Below are 15,942 nucleotides of genomic sequence, written 5' to 3' on the forward strand. Positions count from 1 at the left end.
ACGATTGCATAGAGCATGTGTACAACAAAGTGTTGTCCTCGAGCTAGGCAATCATCCCAATATAGGGTATTGTGCTTGTACATACAGTACATGTATCAGACTTGCTTTCTTGTGTATCAGATGAATCAAAAGGCTTTGTGATAACTTTAACTAGTGTCTCCCTATTCTTAAATTCATTCAGTCTTGTCTTTTCTTATTCTTCCCTAAATCTAATATCTGCATCCTTCTCTCTCTTAAACCCCTATGGTTAAAGACCTTCGACTTAATACCCTTGATATTTGTTGAACTCAACATGAAAGTCATTGAAAGGATGCAAGATGGGTGATGCATCACCAGGTTCAAAATCTTTTACAATAGCAGATGATGAGATAAAGTAGTTGATTCATACTTTTTATATGTATTTGCACTCACAATAGCAATTGCTACAATAGCAAAACAACATATGTAAGCTTTTACAAAACTAGAATCTACAATGGTTAAGCTTTGCAAGCTAGAACATTTGTTTGTATGCTAGTGCTTCTTCTTAGAAGCCTCAACCACTTAGTGCTCCTAATGTAATTCATGGTTAGGAGTAAGGTTTCCATTGCCTTTGGGAAATGCATTTCTAAAATAATAACCATATATAAATAGATAGCATGATTGTGTTTACAATCCTATGCAATTAGACCTACATCAGTGGCATAGAGTGCACCATTGGCTAATTTTTGAGAGTAAAGAAAAATGTGATGCCATCAAGGCATAGCCTAGAGAGTTTCACATTGATCCGAGGCTAAGTAGTGTACCCTTTCCAATCTGTTGATATATAAATTGATGTATTAGTATAGCGCTTCCGACTTCGACTTAAACATTTGGGCTGTCCTTCGAAAGCTAGCATTAATTGGAGCGTTTGAAGAAATCCAAATGATATTCCATGTCAATGAATTTATCTAAAGAAATTAAAATGATTTGAATATCTGTTGTGGTCTGGATGAATAGGAAAATTTTGGAACAAAGCCAGGAACACGCTCGAGAGCTCAAGTAGCTCTCTGCATATACAGGTATCATGTACAATATGCTCCCATGTGACATTGAGACATGCGTGGTGCTGCAAGCAAAATTGTGTTGCTGGTTTATTGTGGTTAGGTGCAGAACGCAGAGTGTTGTGGTTGTGCATTTCATCCGAATCCGGCGTTGGGATTTTTGCCATTGACAATGCGGGAGATCTGGAGGCCTCGGCTGAAAGCGTCGTTGAAAAGGATCCGGGTCTGCATGTTCTGGAAGCCGGGCATCCACGAAAGTATAGCCACAGGGATGAAGACAATGATGCCGATGCTAAGTTCGTAGAGGCGGGCGATGGAGACGACAAAGGGCCAGAGGGGGGTGTACTGCAGAAAGCCTCGGCAAACCATGGCGATGGAGAGGAGGCCCCAGCCAGAGGGCACGAAGGCAAGCAGGCTGCTGAGAGCGTCCACCACCTCGAAGCTCGTGAAGCGGAGCAGCATGGCGAGGGCCAGAAGCACGAGCACCAGCACGCCGAGCTGAATCATGCGGTACCGGAAGTGTCTCCTGACGGAGTATTGGGACGATGCTAGATGCAGCGCGACGTAGATGAGGGCCACCACGGCGATGTAGAGCCAAGAGAGGAGATACACTGTTATGTCCTTGTGGTCGGCGGCTATCCTCAGCTGGTACACTATCCCGTACTGCAGGAAGAAGAACCGGAGGCTCAAGAGCACCTCGATCGCCATCCCCCAGTAGGACGTGCTGGCCAGGTGGTCCTGCTCCTCATACCACCAGACCTCCCAGCAGACCTCCGACTTGGTGGAGATGCCTTTGGGGTGCCATATCCAGTCGAGGAAGTCGTCGAAGTCCTCGACAGTCTTGAGCCAGTCGAAGCCGGAGGGGTTGAATAGGAAAGGGGCCATGATCCAGGAGAGGGCGAGGAACCAGCTGGAGAAGGTGATGAGGATGTAGGCGGTGGTGCCGCTGCTGCCGACGGCGCGGAAGGCCTGATAGACGAGGAGGAGGACGATGAGCTCCACGCCCTTGACGAAGTGGCTGCGGGCGAAGAGGCGGTAGATGTGCGCGAACCTCTCGTGCTTCACCACGAAGCCCCGCCCGGTGGCCCGATACTTGGCGCCGCCGTGGAGGATGGTCCGGCCGAAGAAGTGCGCCCGCGTGCCGAGCGAGAACGTGAAGAAGACGGACGACAGCTCCAGCAGCATGGTCAGGAACTGCCAGACGGCCGCTCCGAAGCCCAGCTCGAGAGTGTTCTCGACTATCATGGGAAGCGCCGTGAACACTCCCAGCTGCACTATGAACTGCTGGTTCAGCGACGCCGTCAGCGCCCGGTTCGACAGTGCCCCCGTCGACCCCGCCACCGCCCTCTCCAGTCCGCTCAGCACCAGATACACCCTGCCCCAGATGAAGGCGTACAGAGTCAGCACCACCATGAGATTGCTGACGAAGAACCCCACCGTTGTGTAGTAGAAGGACAGCATCCGGAAGAAGTCCAGCCGATGCCCCAGCCTGTATACGTCCCTGCTCAGAACCTGCTCCCCATTCCCGCTCGCTACCTTCGCCTCGAAGAGCGCTATCTGGTTCAGCCCCACGTCCCGCCCCTTGCCCGCCTGGATGTACTCGTGGTGCGTCACGTTGCCACCCCGCAGCGTGCAGTTGAAGCCGGCAAAGATGTCCTCGCTGATGTTGATCACCCTGGACGCCTTGCTCATCCCGCCCCTGGTCAGGAACCACAGGCGGTCGAAGACATCCGGGTGGCCGTAGTGCATCCGGATCTTGAGCGGATTCGCCAGCACCCGCTGCCCCAGCGTCACGAAGCTTGTTTCCTGTGCCGACATGAACCATGCCAGCGATGAGACTGATCCCGTGAACACGTGCTCCCTCACGCCGAGGATCTGGGGCCGCCGCAGGCCGTAGTGCTTGGTGAACTCCTGCAGCAGGTTGCGCGCCTTGAGAGCCTCCTCGAAGTAGTTGTCCTGGTTCATGTCGATGGTTTGCACTGCGTCTCCCCTGGTGAATATGACAGCATGGTTTTGATTCTCGGGCTTCCCTTCCCCGATCTTCAGCGGCCCGGGTAGCTGGATCCGATAAATCTCCACCTCCTTCTTGAGAACCGGATCGTACTTCACAAGGACAGAGAAGAACTGCTTCGATCCGCTGCCTTCATCGGCCAGTTGATCATCCACATAAGCGATCCTGAGTGCTTCGTGCTTTTGCATGAGGAACAGAATGTCAGCAGCCTGCACTTTCTTGTCTTTTTTCTGAGCCCCGTAGATCTGGCATGTGACCACGTATGTGAACTTCATGCTCGCCGTGGCGCGACCTTGGGAGAGCTTCTCTCTATCAGCCGCATCCCGCAGCACATGGCTGTCTGCAGCAGGATCAATATGGTGGTCGCTGTTGGCCGTGGACGACGACATACTCCGCCTGGCGAAGGCAGCAAGAAGTTCCCTGCCCCGCTGCATCTCTATTTCTGATGCACTATCCAGGTAGGACAGCGTCTCCAGAGCTTTCATGTAATACATCATTCCTCTGACCGTCCGGGCGAGGGTTTGGCCTCTGTAGGAAGCCCAGAGCCGGAGCTGCAGCAAGGCGTTACTGTTGGAACTCCAGAGCTCCTTGACGTCCTTGATGCGTTCCACCCTGCGCATCCGCTCCAGGAAGTTGTGCCACTCGTCCGGGAAGATCTTCTGGAGGTAGTAGAAGATGGATATGCCATCCTCGTTCTTCTCCAAGAGCTTGCCTTTGTCGTACATGACGTCCTCTTCGTAGTAGGGGGTGAGGACGCTGAAACCCAGCATCTTGTCGACGGAAGGGGCGCGGGGCATCTTCATGAACACGGAGTTGCAGAAGAAGGTGAGGCGGCGCCTGGCTTCCAGATTCTTTGGCACCTCCACCAGCGACGACTTGACGCTAAGCGTGGTCTTGAAGCGCCTGAGCTGACGGAAGAAGGCTTCGTCCGTCGGGTCGGGCAGCTCCACCGCATCCACAAACAGAGGCTTATCCGACGGTGAATTACCATGATCCATGGATTCGGCCTGCTGCCGGTGCTCTTCTGTACGCAGATCACGAACCACCACCTCATACAGGCTTTGGAGAGAGCGCACCACCGCATTCATCTGCCCATCCGGCCCTGCTTTCTCGAGCTCCTTCCTCTTCTTCGCGTCCGGCATCAAGTTATCCAGGAGATCTAACATCAGAGCGTGTACCTTCACCAGCTCCTTCACCACGTACCTCTGCGAGAATGTGCCGCTGCTTAGAGAATATTTGATGTCTGCCAGAATGCTGTCTATCACACCGTATTCCTTGCAGTTTGGCTTGACGATCCTGGTGAGCAGATGCAGGGTACATTCGTAGCACTCGATGACGGCACACTTCCTGTACTCGCTCTTGCAGATCTTCTTCCACAAGCGTGCGGTGCCCTGTCCCGGGGCCGTTCCGTCCGTGGGAGCTTTCCAATTTTTGGCCAGCTGCAAGGCGAACAGCAGCTCGTTGGACAAGAGCACTCCAGGCCACCGCACCGCGCTTATGTTCCAGGCAGGGCCAGGTATCTCCAATAGCTCCACCTCCCTGTCGCTCAGAAGGTCCTCCTCCCTCAGCACATTCACGATGGCGTTCCACAAGAAGGAGAATCTCCCTGCATCCACCGCATTCTCCCCCATCATTTCGTAGGTGGTGCCGAAGCCATATCTAAGCTTGATGCGCTGCCACCATTCCTGCCACTTGGCAAACCAGCTCCCGGCCCAGTTCGTGACCCGTAGCGGTGAGTCCTCAGCGACAAGGTTGTAAGAGATGGCGCTGGCAAGGAACGGGAACTTGATCTTCAGCTGCTGCATGTTCCGCAGCTCGCCGATGTGAGCGAGCAAGCCAATAACGCCGCCTACAAAGGATGAGAATATGGAGTACCAAATCTGGATGTCCATGAAGTAGATGATGGCCACAGGTGCCCAGAGGACGAACACCGCGACCCTGTTGCCTCTGCCCCAGAACTCATGCCAGGCATACTGGATGTTAGTCAGGGCCAGCAGCTCTCGAGTAGGGGCGACCAGGGGCCTGATCTGCAGGAAGTAGCTGAAGGAGAACTTGACCAGCAGGACGACAAGCCAGAAGAGGGTATATTTGATGTTGTCCAAGATGCCCTCGCGGAGGCCACGCCCCACGAACCAGCGGGTCTGGAACCACCAGGAGAGGGCGTGGAACGCTCTGTGCTGGGATTTCTCGGCCAGATTGCGCAGCCAGGGTAGGAGGAAGAGGAGGAGGGCCAGGATCTCGGGGGCGATGAAGACAGCGGCGGCCTCTACGAGGTTGAAGAAGGCGGAGCTAGCGGCGGAGGCGGACCAGCTGCTGGAGTCGTGCCTGGCGCGCCACATCCTACGGTAGAGCACGCTGAAGAGGAGCGTCCATGCGGCGGCGGCTATGATCTTGAGCCCCATGCGGACACCTACTAGCATCATCCCGACAGAGACCAGCCGGAACTGCATCGCAACGTCTAGCAGTGCCTGCAACAGCCGCAGGCCTGCCCACGTGACGAATACGCTCATCACCTTGGCCTGCACCTCCCTGCGACGCAGCTGGCTCCAAGGGCTCGCCGCATCGTCATTGAAGGCGAGGATGACCATAGCCTGCAGCAGCAGGATGTGCCCCGTCCACAGATGGTCGAAACTCCGGAAGATGTTCCAGAAGGAGCGCTGCTCGACGAAGCCCGTCTTCCCGACCTTGCGGCGATGCAAGGAGTCGGCCTGGGGCTTAACCAGGAAGCCGCAGGCCTTGTTGAGGGGCCAGGCGAGCTGCGCGAAGCAGCGGGAGGACCAGAAGTACTCGTTGAGGTCGTCATAGTTGCGCCAGGAGGAATGCGGGGCCTTGCCACCGCGGGAGGCCTCGGCCTCGGCCTTGACCACCTGGTAGAGGGGGGTGACGACCTCATGCAGGAAGGCGTTGCGGCGGGAGGCGACCGGACGCGCCGCCTCATCGAGGTGGCGGTCTAGCAGGCGGTTCATATCGGCCGCCATGTGGTGGAAGATGTAGCATAGGCACTCCGGCATGAAGCGCAGGTTGGCCGCCTCCCCCCACACAAGCAGGAACAGAGACAGGTACAGCAGCTCGCGCCGCTGTGTGTCGGGGTCGTGAGCGAGGGCGGACTCCGGCACCTGCCACAGGCTGCTCCGCTGGCTTAGGAAGGCGCACCAGGTGGCGTAGTTCTTGAGCAGCTTCTTTCTGAGCTTGCGGACCACCCTGCCGTCCAGCTGGTCGACGGGGTCCGGCGGTGGCAGCAGCCGCATCTGCTCATTCCCCAGCAGCATCACCAGGTGCTCCCGCTGGTTCCTCACGTTGTCCGCCTGGAATCCGAAGAGCAGCCCCAGCCAGTCGAGCACGTCCATGCCCTCCCTCCACCCCTCCAGCCTTGCCAGCCTCCCCACTGCCTGCAGCGCCGCCCGTGCCGCACGTACCTCCGGGAACACCGTCGCATCCATGACGCCGCCCCCAGCCATGATACTCTGCGAGTCCAGCTCCTGCAGCGGCAGTATGTTGTACACCTCCCTCCTCTGCTCGCCCACTTGTTCCACATCCTGGAAGCCATGGTAATTGCCATGGCTGCTGCCACCAGCTCTACTGCTGCTATGGTATTCATGCATCCTGTAGGGTTGCGGATCATCATCCTGCCTTGCGCGTGCTTGCGAATTCGATCTGCTTCGTGCAGCTGCAGTCTGGCTGCCCCGCATCATTAATGCAATTGTCTCAAATCCCGAACCATCAGCCAGAGAATAATGCTATGGCGGCCCTTCACAGAACATTATCAGTACGCCATGATCACACACGCTGAAAGATGAAGGATTCTGAATGTGAATCAAGGGTAATGAAGTGCGAGCGGAGCAGAATTCTTATTTGCAAATTGCGAGTTGTTCGTCTGTGAAGATGCAAGTTTCTACATGCGCTCAGCACGCGATTGGTTAATCGAGATCCAAGTTCTTTGCACACGGAGTAGAAAAAGCAACGTGCGATTGGGCAAGATCCAAGTTGTACACATGGGCTCAGCATGCAAGCTGTACGATAGATGGGATAAGCAACGTGCGATTGGTCAAGCTCCAAGTTGTACGTTAGCTCAGGACGACGCGCCTTACAGGAGCCAGGGCCTTGTGCTCCCTCAGGACTATGTGCCACGGGGTGGCTTGTGCTCCCCATTACTACCAAGTCAAATAGCAATAATGTTAAGAGCTTGAAGTTGCCGAATGCCCCGCTTTGACCAAAGAAGGTGCCGCCTGCTCGGACAAGTTGATGAAAAATTTTAGCTCACGTTTGTCTCGAAATGCTACTTAATAACGTGCCACAATGTATGGATAATGGTATTATGGTAGTAGGTGCATCTTGTAAGTTTCCAAACGGAACCTCAAACTTTAGTAGAGTTTGGGGATGATGCTCCTCACCCTAATGGCTCTTAACGGTATAAGGACCTAGTACACATTCACATGAAGGAGATCCTTGAGGCTTGTGCCCTGCAACCGGCTCACGCAATAAATTCATCAAAGTTTTAAAACTTTCACGATTGTGCAAAAGTTCCTAAACGCAGAAAAGCTAGCGCATGAATCATGATGCTATATTTTTGGCACAAAAATCCCTCTTATATATTTAAAAAGGGTGGATGAGAAAGTGCTCTTAGAAGGTTTTTGCACGAGCATAGTTTGTGGGTTTAATAGAAATATTGCCTAACACTTGGAACTATGCCAAAAGAGGAAAAGTTTAAAAAGTAGGGCATATTTCCAAGCATGAAGGTGCACAAAAGCAAGCATCAATTGTAGGTACATTTTGTGTGTCAAGGGCCCTCAAGGCCCTCTTTTTACAAAGGCAATAGCACTTGTGGCACGTAAGAGTTGCGTTACATGTTAATTAGTTGACCTACATGAGTCAATGTGGTATGTATTCACGGGGATGTACATGGGTACTCATTGACATGACTTGGACATGTAGTTGGGGAGTTGACATCATACCCTAAACTATGAATGTATCAGATTAAGTTGAATGAGCTATTATTTCTGGCATGTGCTAGTGTATTTAAAACACATACTATTCTAGTGATTCTCAACTTATGCGAAAATTTTGATTTGACATAAAGTGAAATGTAGCCCATAATTGACAATTTTTTCTAATGTGCCATAAGAGTGTTTATTTATCCAACTACTTCAATCAATGGAAATTTTAGTTGGGTATCAAGCCTCTTGTACTAAATTTAGAGTGTGAGCCCTTTGTTTTTCGATTGATAGAAAATTCTAGCCAAGGGCCTATTGTTCAAGAAAACATATAGATACATAAAATTTAACTTAGCACTCAAAAGGCATATATGAATCCAACTAAATTTGTTTGATATGTCTAAGGTGCTTTGATTCACTTCACCTTCCAAGAACTTCTTGAAGCCTCATTACCCTCCTAAAGGGGGTACTTACATAAGCCTCACAAGTTATGGAGATGTATCCAATAGCCAATCATCTATTTACTTCCCACAATTCTTGATCCTAGTTGATAGTTTCCACTCATGTGGTAACATTAGTCTGGCAAAAGACACAATGAATTTTGTGGACACAAAACTCAACACGATTAATAGGTTAATAGTTCAATTGACACAAGTCTATGCACATGCATATGGGAGCATTCTTATAGCCCCACCACATACATGTCTATAAAGTTGTGAGAGACAAAGTGTGGACCTACAAATTCATGTCTACATGAAGGTTCAAGCTCATGGTATACCCCAATGTATGAGAGAGAGAGAGAGAGAGAGAGAGAGAGAGAGAGAGAGCAACAATTTGGATTTCATTGACACCCCAATGATTAATAATCATGCACTTGTCTTGGGAAGATTAGCCTAGATTGTCAAATTGTAACTGTGCTTCTTATTTGTTTCATTTCTTACATTGGATTGGACTTTGGCACATGTGGCATAGTAGAAATGCTTTTAGCTGTGCCTCTAACATTTGGTGATGTTGGTTGCATTAAAGGCCTATAATTGTGATAAGTAGGGTTTTCCATTTGCGATGTAGTTGCTCAAAGTTTTTTTTTAATGAAGAAAGGCTTGAAATTTGAAAGATGCCTTGGAGATGTACCCAAGGTTTGAACTCACACCAATGTACACAAGTTTTCCTATCCTAGTTTCACACTTTTGACTTTTTTGGGGTTTGTTTTTCCTAGCATGAATATGACTTTTGCGCCATGGCCACTAAGACGTGTTGAATAAGCCTAATATCACTATGTTTATGATATTGGAATCTCTATGGTATTATGCGTTTTTAGAGTATAATATTTCTAAATGTCAATGTAGCTTTCTTTAGTGTGTATTGTCAATTTCTAGAGTAGCGTCACATTGTAGAAGGGTGACGCATGCCACTTTTTAGCCCATTATATAATGACACGGTACACTCAAGTACTATCCCATGAATAATCCTCATTTTTGCTTTGAAACGTGAGATTGAATATGCTTTTCTATGGGACCCACCTTGTTATTGACTCACTTATAAAAGTCTACTCCCTTGATCCCTCTTTAGGAGAAGCATTTTTATAACAATCTATCCATACAACATGTATTGAATAACTTTATTTGTATGTGGATTGCTTGAAATTGAATAATTTTAGTGTGAATGTACACTCTTTTATTTATGTCAATATCTTGTTGTAAAAGGTTAAATCCTTCTATCAAAAATACACGCAATTTTAAATGCAAACGACTAGAGTAGTCTTTGAAACTTTTCTCTCCTTTGCATTGCTCTAAGTGTGAAAAAGACAACTTGTGAAGCAAAATTCACTCAATTGTAATCCATCAATACAAATGTGCATTGAACTGCAACCACATTGATATATAAAGTCACAAATAAATATCATATTTATTACTCAAATTACTCAACATTTGTATATTCCCACAAAGTAATTTGATATAAAATATAGGGATATGTAAGACTCATGGAATTTTAGGAGAATTACAACAATCTAATGATTATCAAGTAGGATCTTCAATCTCATCCTTAATGAGATAAACCCTTACCACACTATCCATTGCAATGCCCATATCAATATCCAAACATAGACACAAATTGATCCCATGACTAGTATCTTGATCATTTTCATCAACAATGGGTGCACAAAGATCTTCATGTGTGATAATGCTATCATGATCTATGTCTCCTACACCATGATTATCCTCTAGTCTCTTGGTCCATGATCGTCATTGTCTCTAGTACTAGGATTGTCATCCATACTCTCCATGGATGTAAATGTTTTGTATATTTTTGTAAAGTATGGGAAGAGAGGGATCATGTGCCACAATCTATTATTATCTATCATTGGTTAAAATACAACATATTGAAGCATAAATAGGAACATGTTAATGATGATTGTATGAAGTAAACAAAAGTGATAATAGTATTCATATTGTATGTTCATATCATATATTTATATTTAGATAATATTTATCTACTAGCATGGCTATGATAGCATTGATATCCCATGTTTCCCTTACCATGACTTTGTAGAGTCGATGGTTATACAGTCATTGGTTTGGCTTTTGATTGTTGCATTAGTACTTATTTCCACCACATCCTTAAACCACTTGACATCTATAACATAAAAAAAGAAGGTTTGATAATCAATCTTATAGATATCTGGGTTTATGCCATACCAATCATCCATTTTTCTATCGACTCTCTCAAAGGTAGCAATGACATTAGATTGTTGGGTGTTTATCTCTTCTCATCAATCTTTCGAGTTTAAAAATCCTTCATCTCATACAGTATACCATTGGATATTGTGCATTTTATCAAGAGAAGAGTAATTAGTTAGATAAGTATCATACATTTTCATGATTAACAATTAACATATTTAGTGAGACATAAGGTATACCTACCTTTGGCAAGCATCCTCAAGAGTACTCCCACTTGGTTGTTGTGATCTCCATCCCCTCTTTTCTCTATACTCTCTCTATCTCCTTAGATAGCCAATCCATATCAAGGTCCTTTAGCAATATTGTTTGATGCTTAGGGTGTGATATACAACACACATTGTATGTGCAAAATGCCACTCTCTCCCTTTTTCTTTTGTTGTTGCCTTCTCATACATCACCACTCATCATCACATCATTATTAAGTACATAAAATGTGTTTATGTTGTAATTTATCTCTCTATCCATTAACTTGCTATACCCTTTTGCTAAGGTACAATAGATGACATCCTCAAGTCTTTTTACTACTCCATAATCATGGGAGAGAGGAATGCACTTGGGCAAGAAATTCAAAGATGTACACAAGTGATTCTTGCACCAATCAACCTTCAGCCATGGTACCTTTTAGCCTTGCATTTTTCCTTACAAAATCCTTCAAGGCTTTCATAAAGCACTCAAGAAAGAACATCCATCAAGCATGCACTGTGCCACATATAGTTGTCTCATCCAGTAAATGGACTATGAGATGTAGTTGGCTTGTGGTAATGATTCATGGGAAAGTCTCCCCCACCAAATAATCCACCTCAACCGCCATGACTCTAGCATCTTGAAGTGGCATGTGATCAATTTTCATAGAATTCACATACTAGAAAGAAGGGAAAATAAGTATTATATTAGCATAAGCATGTGAAAGATTTTCTTATGGCTTGTTTTACAATGTTTTCCTTCCTTTCTGTCAATGTCCATAGGATGTGGTGTATGGGTCACCACTTTCACAAGCCATGCATGCCGAACTTAACAGAATGTCTATTGTTTCAAGTGTTTTAAACAATACGGCTATGGCTACCTCTCACATAACCATTGCAAACTCACCAACGAATTTAGTGAACTCATTGATTTACCTTCTCATGGAAGTTTATTTGGCTCCACGATCCTTGACACATGGCTCGATAAAACTCTACATCCTTTGCTTTGATTTCCTTGTAAGCATTGCGAAAGAAAGAGAAGAAGATGAAGAAGAAGAGAAGGAAGTAAGAGCTTCTCCACACTAGTCCCTCACTCTCCCTTCCTCCCTCCTCTCCCCCCCCCCCCTCTCTCTCTCTCTCTCTCAACATCTCCCTCTCTCACACGATCAAGAAGCATACAAGAAGCAAGAAGAGAGATCTCAAGATTGCACACCACAAAAATGAGCTTATCCATTCACTTTGTGGTCTTCATACATGGGGTTTTGAGTTTGGGCTTCAACTTAAGCTGGGTGCCCATCTCTCTTATCTAGTTCTTGGCTGGTCTTTCTTGATTTATGCATACATATTTAGATTATACTATTTGTCTCATGAAGGTGAATGAAATCTAGTGCCTACACCCTTGCCAAGTTGCAAGTCTTTCTTCCTAGTAGTAGAAAATATTAAAACTTACATGGGTGCTATGTTCCACTTTTAAAATAATATCACAAATAAGTATATAACTGTAGAATTTGATAGAAAATTATTGTATGCTTTGTGCCCTTCACTTGATTTACACTTCTCTTTACATTTGTTTCCTTTGTTCGCCATTCGTGATTTGCTCAGTCATTGTGCCACCTTTCCATTTTTCCATTAACATTAGTCCCCTTCTAGCTAAGTGCCAGTCACATGGAATTCTTTGTTAGAGGTAGCATGCTTTTGTTTGCACTGGAGATAAAAAATCTTTGGGATAATTATGGGATCTTTATGATGAGAGTAGATGTCAAGGTTCTTGGGAGACCATTGTGAGAATTGGAGTTGTTTTGCACATTAGATTTCAAGAAAGAATTGGATTGGGCATTAGATGTTTCTCATGAGATTAGGAGCTTCTAATGAGAGGCCATTTGGGATCAGAAGGACTAGTTGAAGGAGCTTCCTTATGTTTGTGTTATGAGACACTATGTGTATATGTTATGGGATATCCCTCTGAGGAGAAGGGAAGGTAAACGTTGGACTACATATCAGCTACACATAATTAAGTCTATCTAGTGTACATCGGTGTATTATAAACACTCCTGGACCATGAGGCCATGTGGTGGGTTTGTCTGTTGTGTGCATGAGGTCTGGCTAGTGCCATAGCCAGTGCCGGCCCTTTTTTAGGTCCCATCATTGCACATCATTAGCGTAATTAGCTAGGAACCCTTGGAGCCCCAAGAGGAACACCAAAGAAAAGGGAATTCTCTTGCAAGAAAATCTATCTTGTAACATCAACAAGCTTTTATTTCATTCTTTTGATCATCAAAACAAAGAAAACACCAAATCTTCACGCAGCATCATAGTAGATATCTCCCACGGATTTGATAGAATCAACTATATTCTCCAACATCTTCACAAAATCCATCAATAGAACAAAGAAAGAAAAGGAATACACCATCTTTGAATGGAAATACATCACATAGTATTCATCTTCAATGTCTTCATGGTCTTCTCTTTCAATCTCTCATAGACAATTACACTGTTTTGATAGATTTGACTATCTCTGACTCTCTCTCTCTCTCTCCATCAATAGTACATCATATCCTCTCTACAATCACTCAATAATCACCCACAATAATCCTTCTTAGGTCGTGGATGCACCTCCCAAGAGGTATGTCTGATATGAAGAGGCACCAGAGCCACTACAGTGTCTTTTCATAGCTCACCACTGTCACTTCACTCTAGTCTTTACTTGAGTCTTCAACAGCTACTTCTTTAACTTCTTTTAGCTCTTTTGCACTGGTATTCACCTCTTTCCAAGGCTAGAAAACTTTCCCAAGCTACACTCTCATCCAACAGAACACATACAGAAGCATACAGAAGCATACAAAAGGTCTACAGAGGCTCACAGAAGCTCATCATAGAGTTACAGAAGGTCAACAGAGAGCATCAGAACCACATAACTCATACCAAAACCATTCCAAACCATCAAAAATCACTCAATAAGCTTTCAAACAATCTCAAACCCTATCAATCAATACTCCATCCTTCCATACAGAGAGAAAACAGAACAAAACAGAAGCTCAACAGAAGCTATCAGGACCAAACAGAACATATCAGAACATCAACAGAACTTCACATCTCCACTAATAAACATCATGAGCTTAATAAAACCATTCCAACCTATCCAAAACACTCTCAAACCAGTTCCAAACCAATCAATCATCTCATAAAATCAACCATTCAATTCTCAAAAATAACAAAAATCAGCCAAAAAATAGGTCATTTCAACACTCAACATATCCCCACACTTAATAAGGAAGCTTCCTCGCGACCCAGAAAAAAGGGAATACAAGTTCATTTAAGAGCTCAACTTTAATCTTCAATAAATTTTCAAAAACAGTCCATCCAACCACGACCCCAACTTATAACCTGTATCTGATATAAAGAATACAACGAAAGGAAAACCCTTTATACATTAACACTTCTTATCAAACTGGAAATCACAACAAACTTGTAAAGGATATAAGAGGTTTCTTCTTTTGCATCAGCATCTTTAACTATCCAACCAGCAACACCATCACCGCAATTCTCCAAAAATGTAGCTCGCACAAAAGCAAATCGAATAGGCAACCACCACGATCTTATAACATAAATTAACCCACAACACAAACACTACACAGAACACAACCATCTGAATGACTCCTCCAAAAAGAGAGATTTATCATTAAAAATCATCCACAATACATTGCAAAGGTATCAATGGAGATGATCCCTTTTGAAGGCTTGGTGATTTCAAAAACGATCCATGGACAAGGATTCATCTACAAATGTCTTGGGAGGATTCTGAAAAAACTGAAGGCAACACATCCTTTCCAACAAGACAAGGTATGTGCTAGGCAAACAGAGGGCATGAAAGTACAAGACATCTAGTTGCTGGGAATCAATACTCACATTGACATTCATGCACAACTTTGGAATAGGTTTTGAATCATTATGAGAATGCCTATGCATATACGCTAGGTACCAAGTAAAATGAGCAGTTAAGCGCACAGAAGGATCTGCAGACTGAGAATACTGCTGAGAAAAATGCAGATAATTCTGATAAGCCTGACTAGCACTTATCCATTCTCCTAGGATCAATGGCCAATTGATTTGAGGTCCAGTAAGGGAATCATTTGAACTCCAGCCTCTTCTTCGAAGAATCTTCTGATCAAAACCTTGATACCCACTAACCAACTGAGGAGGATTAGGAATAGAAGTGTTAGGAGATGGAAGAGAGACTAATGAAAGAGGATGAAGCGATGGATAGGCAAAATCATAAAATGAAGAATGGGTTAAAGATGGATTTGCTGAAAATTGAGGAGATTCGATTAAGAAATGCGTTAAATGATAAGCAAGAAAAGTTGATAGAATATCAGGGGATGGGGAAGGACAAGGATCAGGAGGTAGAAAAACTCGATCTTCAATAAAAGAACAATGGATAAATATAGGAATTTGAGGAGATCCTTGAGGTTAGAAAAGAAGGGGTAAAATTATCTTTGGGTTAGATTGAAAAAGGGAAATATAAGCATCATACCTATGAGCCATTTGTTGATAATGAGTTAGGCATGGTAAGGACGGACCTAAAGCTGATCTACGATGATAGGCTTCAAAGAAAGAAGTATCAAATGGGGATTGGTTGGAGAGATAGGCTAAAAGATCCACCCTCAGTTGGTTAATTTTCCACGCATGAGCTGAAGCTTTGACCTGACGGTGATTCAAAATGACAGCATCAACCATAGTGTGCCATGAAAACTCAGGACACTCAGCCACCTTTGAAGAATATCCCTGGAACATCTCATCAATCCTCAACTCCAAATGTCGCACATACAAAGAAGATTGCAATACCACATCTCCGACATACCAAGCCAGATCTTCATCATCTGGAATCAGTAAATCACCCCTCAAATACATATAGGACAGAAGCATCGTATCTGAAAAGACAAAGTCTTTAAAAACCATCCTCACTAATTCTATCAGCAAATCAGATGACCAGGCCCCACTCCATCCATCCTCTGGAATAGGTAAATCCATCGTGGAAAGTTTTATATAGAAGGCCAACTTTTT

At 45.4% G+C, this 15,942-nt stretch overlaps 1 non-coding gene and 1 pseudogene across 1 annotated transcript; both read right to left on the reverse strand.

The window, feature by feature from the left end:
• Positions 1-1,024: 1,024 nt before the first annotated feature.
• LOC148034336 (callose synthase 12 pseudogene) lies at positions 1,025-7,142 on the reverse strand (annotated as a pseudogene).
• On the reverse strand, positions 3,459-3,538 carry LOC148034337 (small nucleolar RNA J33). The gene has a single exon (XR_015691256.1). It is a non-coding gene; the product is annotated as a small nucleolar RNA J33 (small nucleolar RNA).
• Positions 7,143-15,942: the final 8,800 nt, after the last annotated feature.

Source organism: Lygodium microphyllum, chromosome 6, assembly GCF_053477565.2.
Source record: "Lygodium microphyllum isolate KBCC chromosome 6, Lygodium_microphyllum_v1.1.10, whole genome shotgun sequence".
Taxonomy (NCBI): Eukaryota; Viridiplantae; Streptophyta; class Polypodiopsida; order Schizaeales; family Lygodiaceae; genus Lygodium; species Lygodium microphyllum.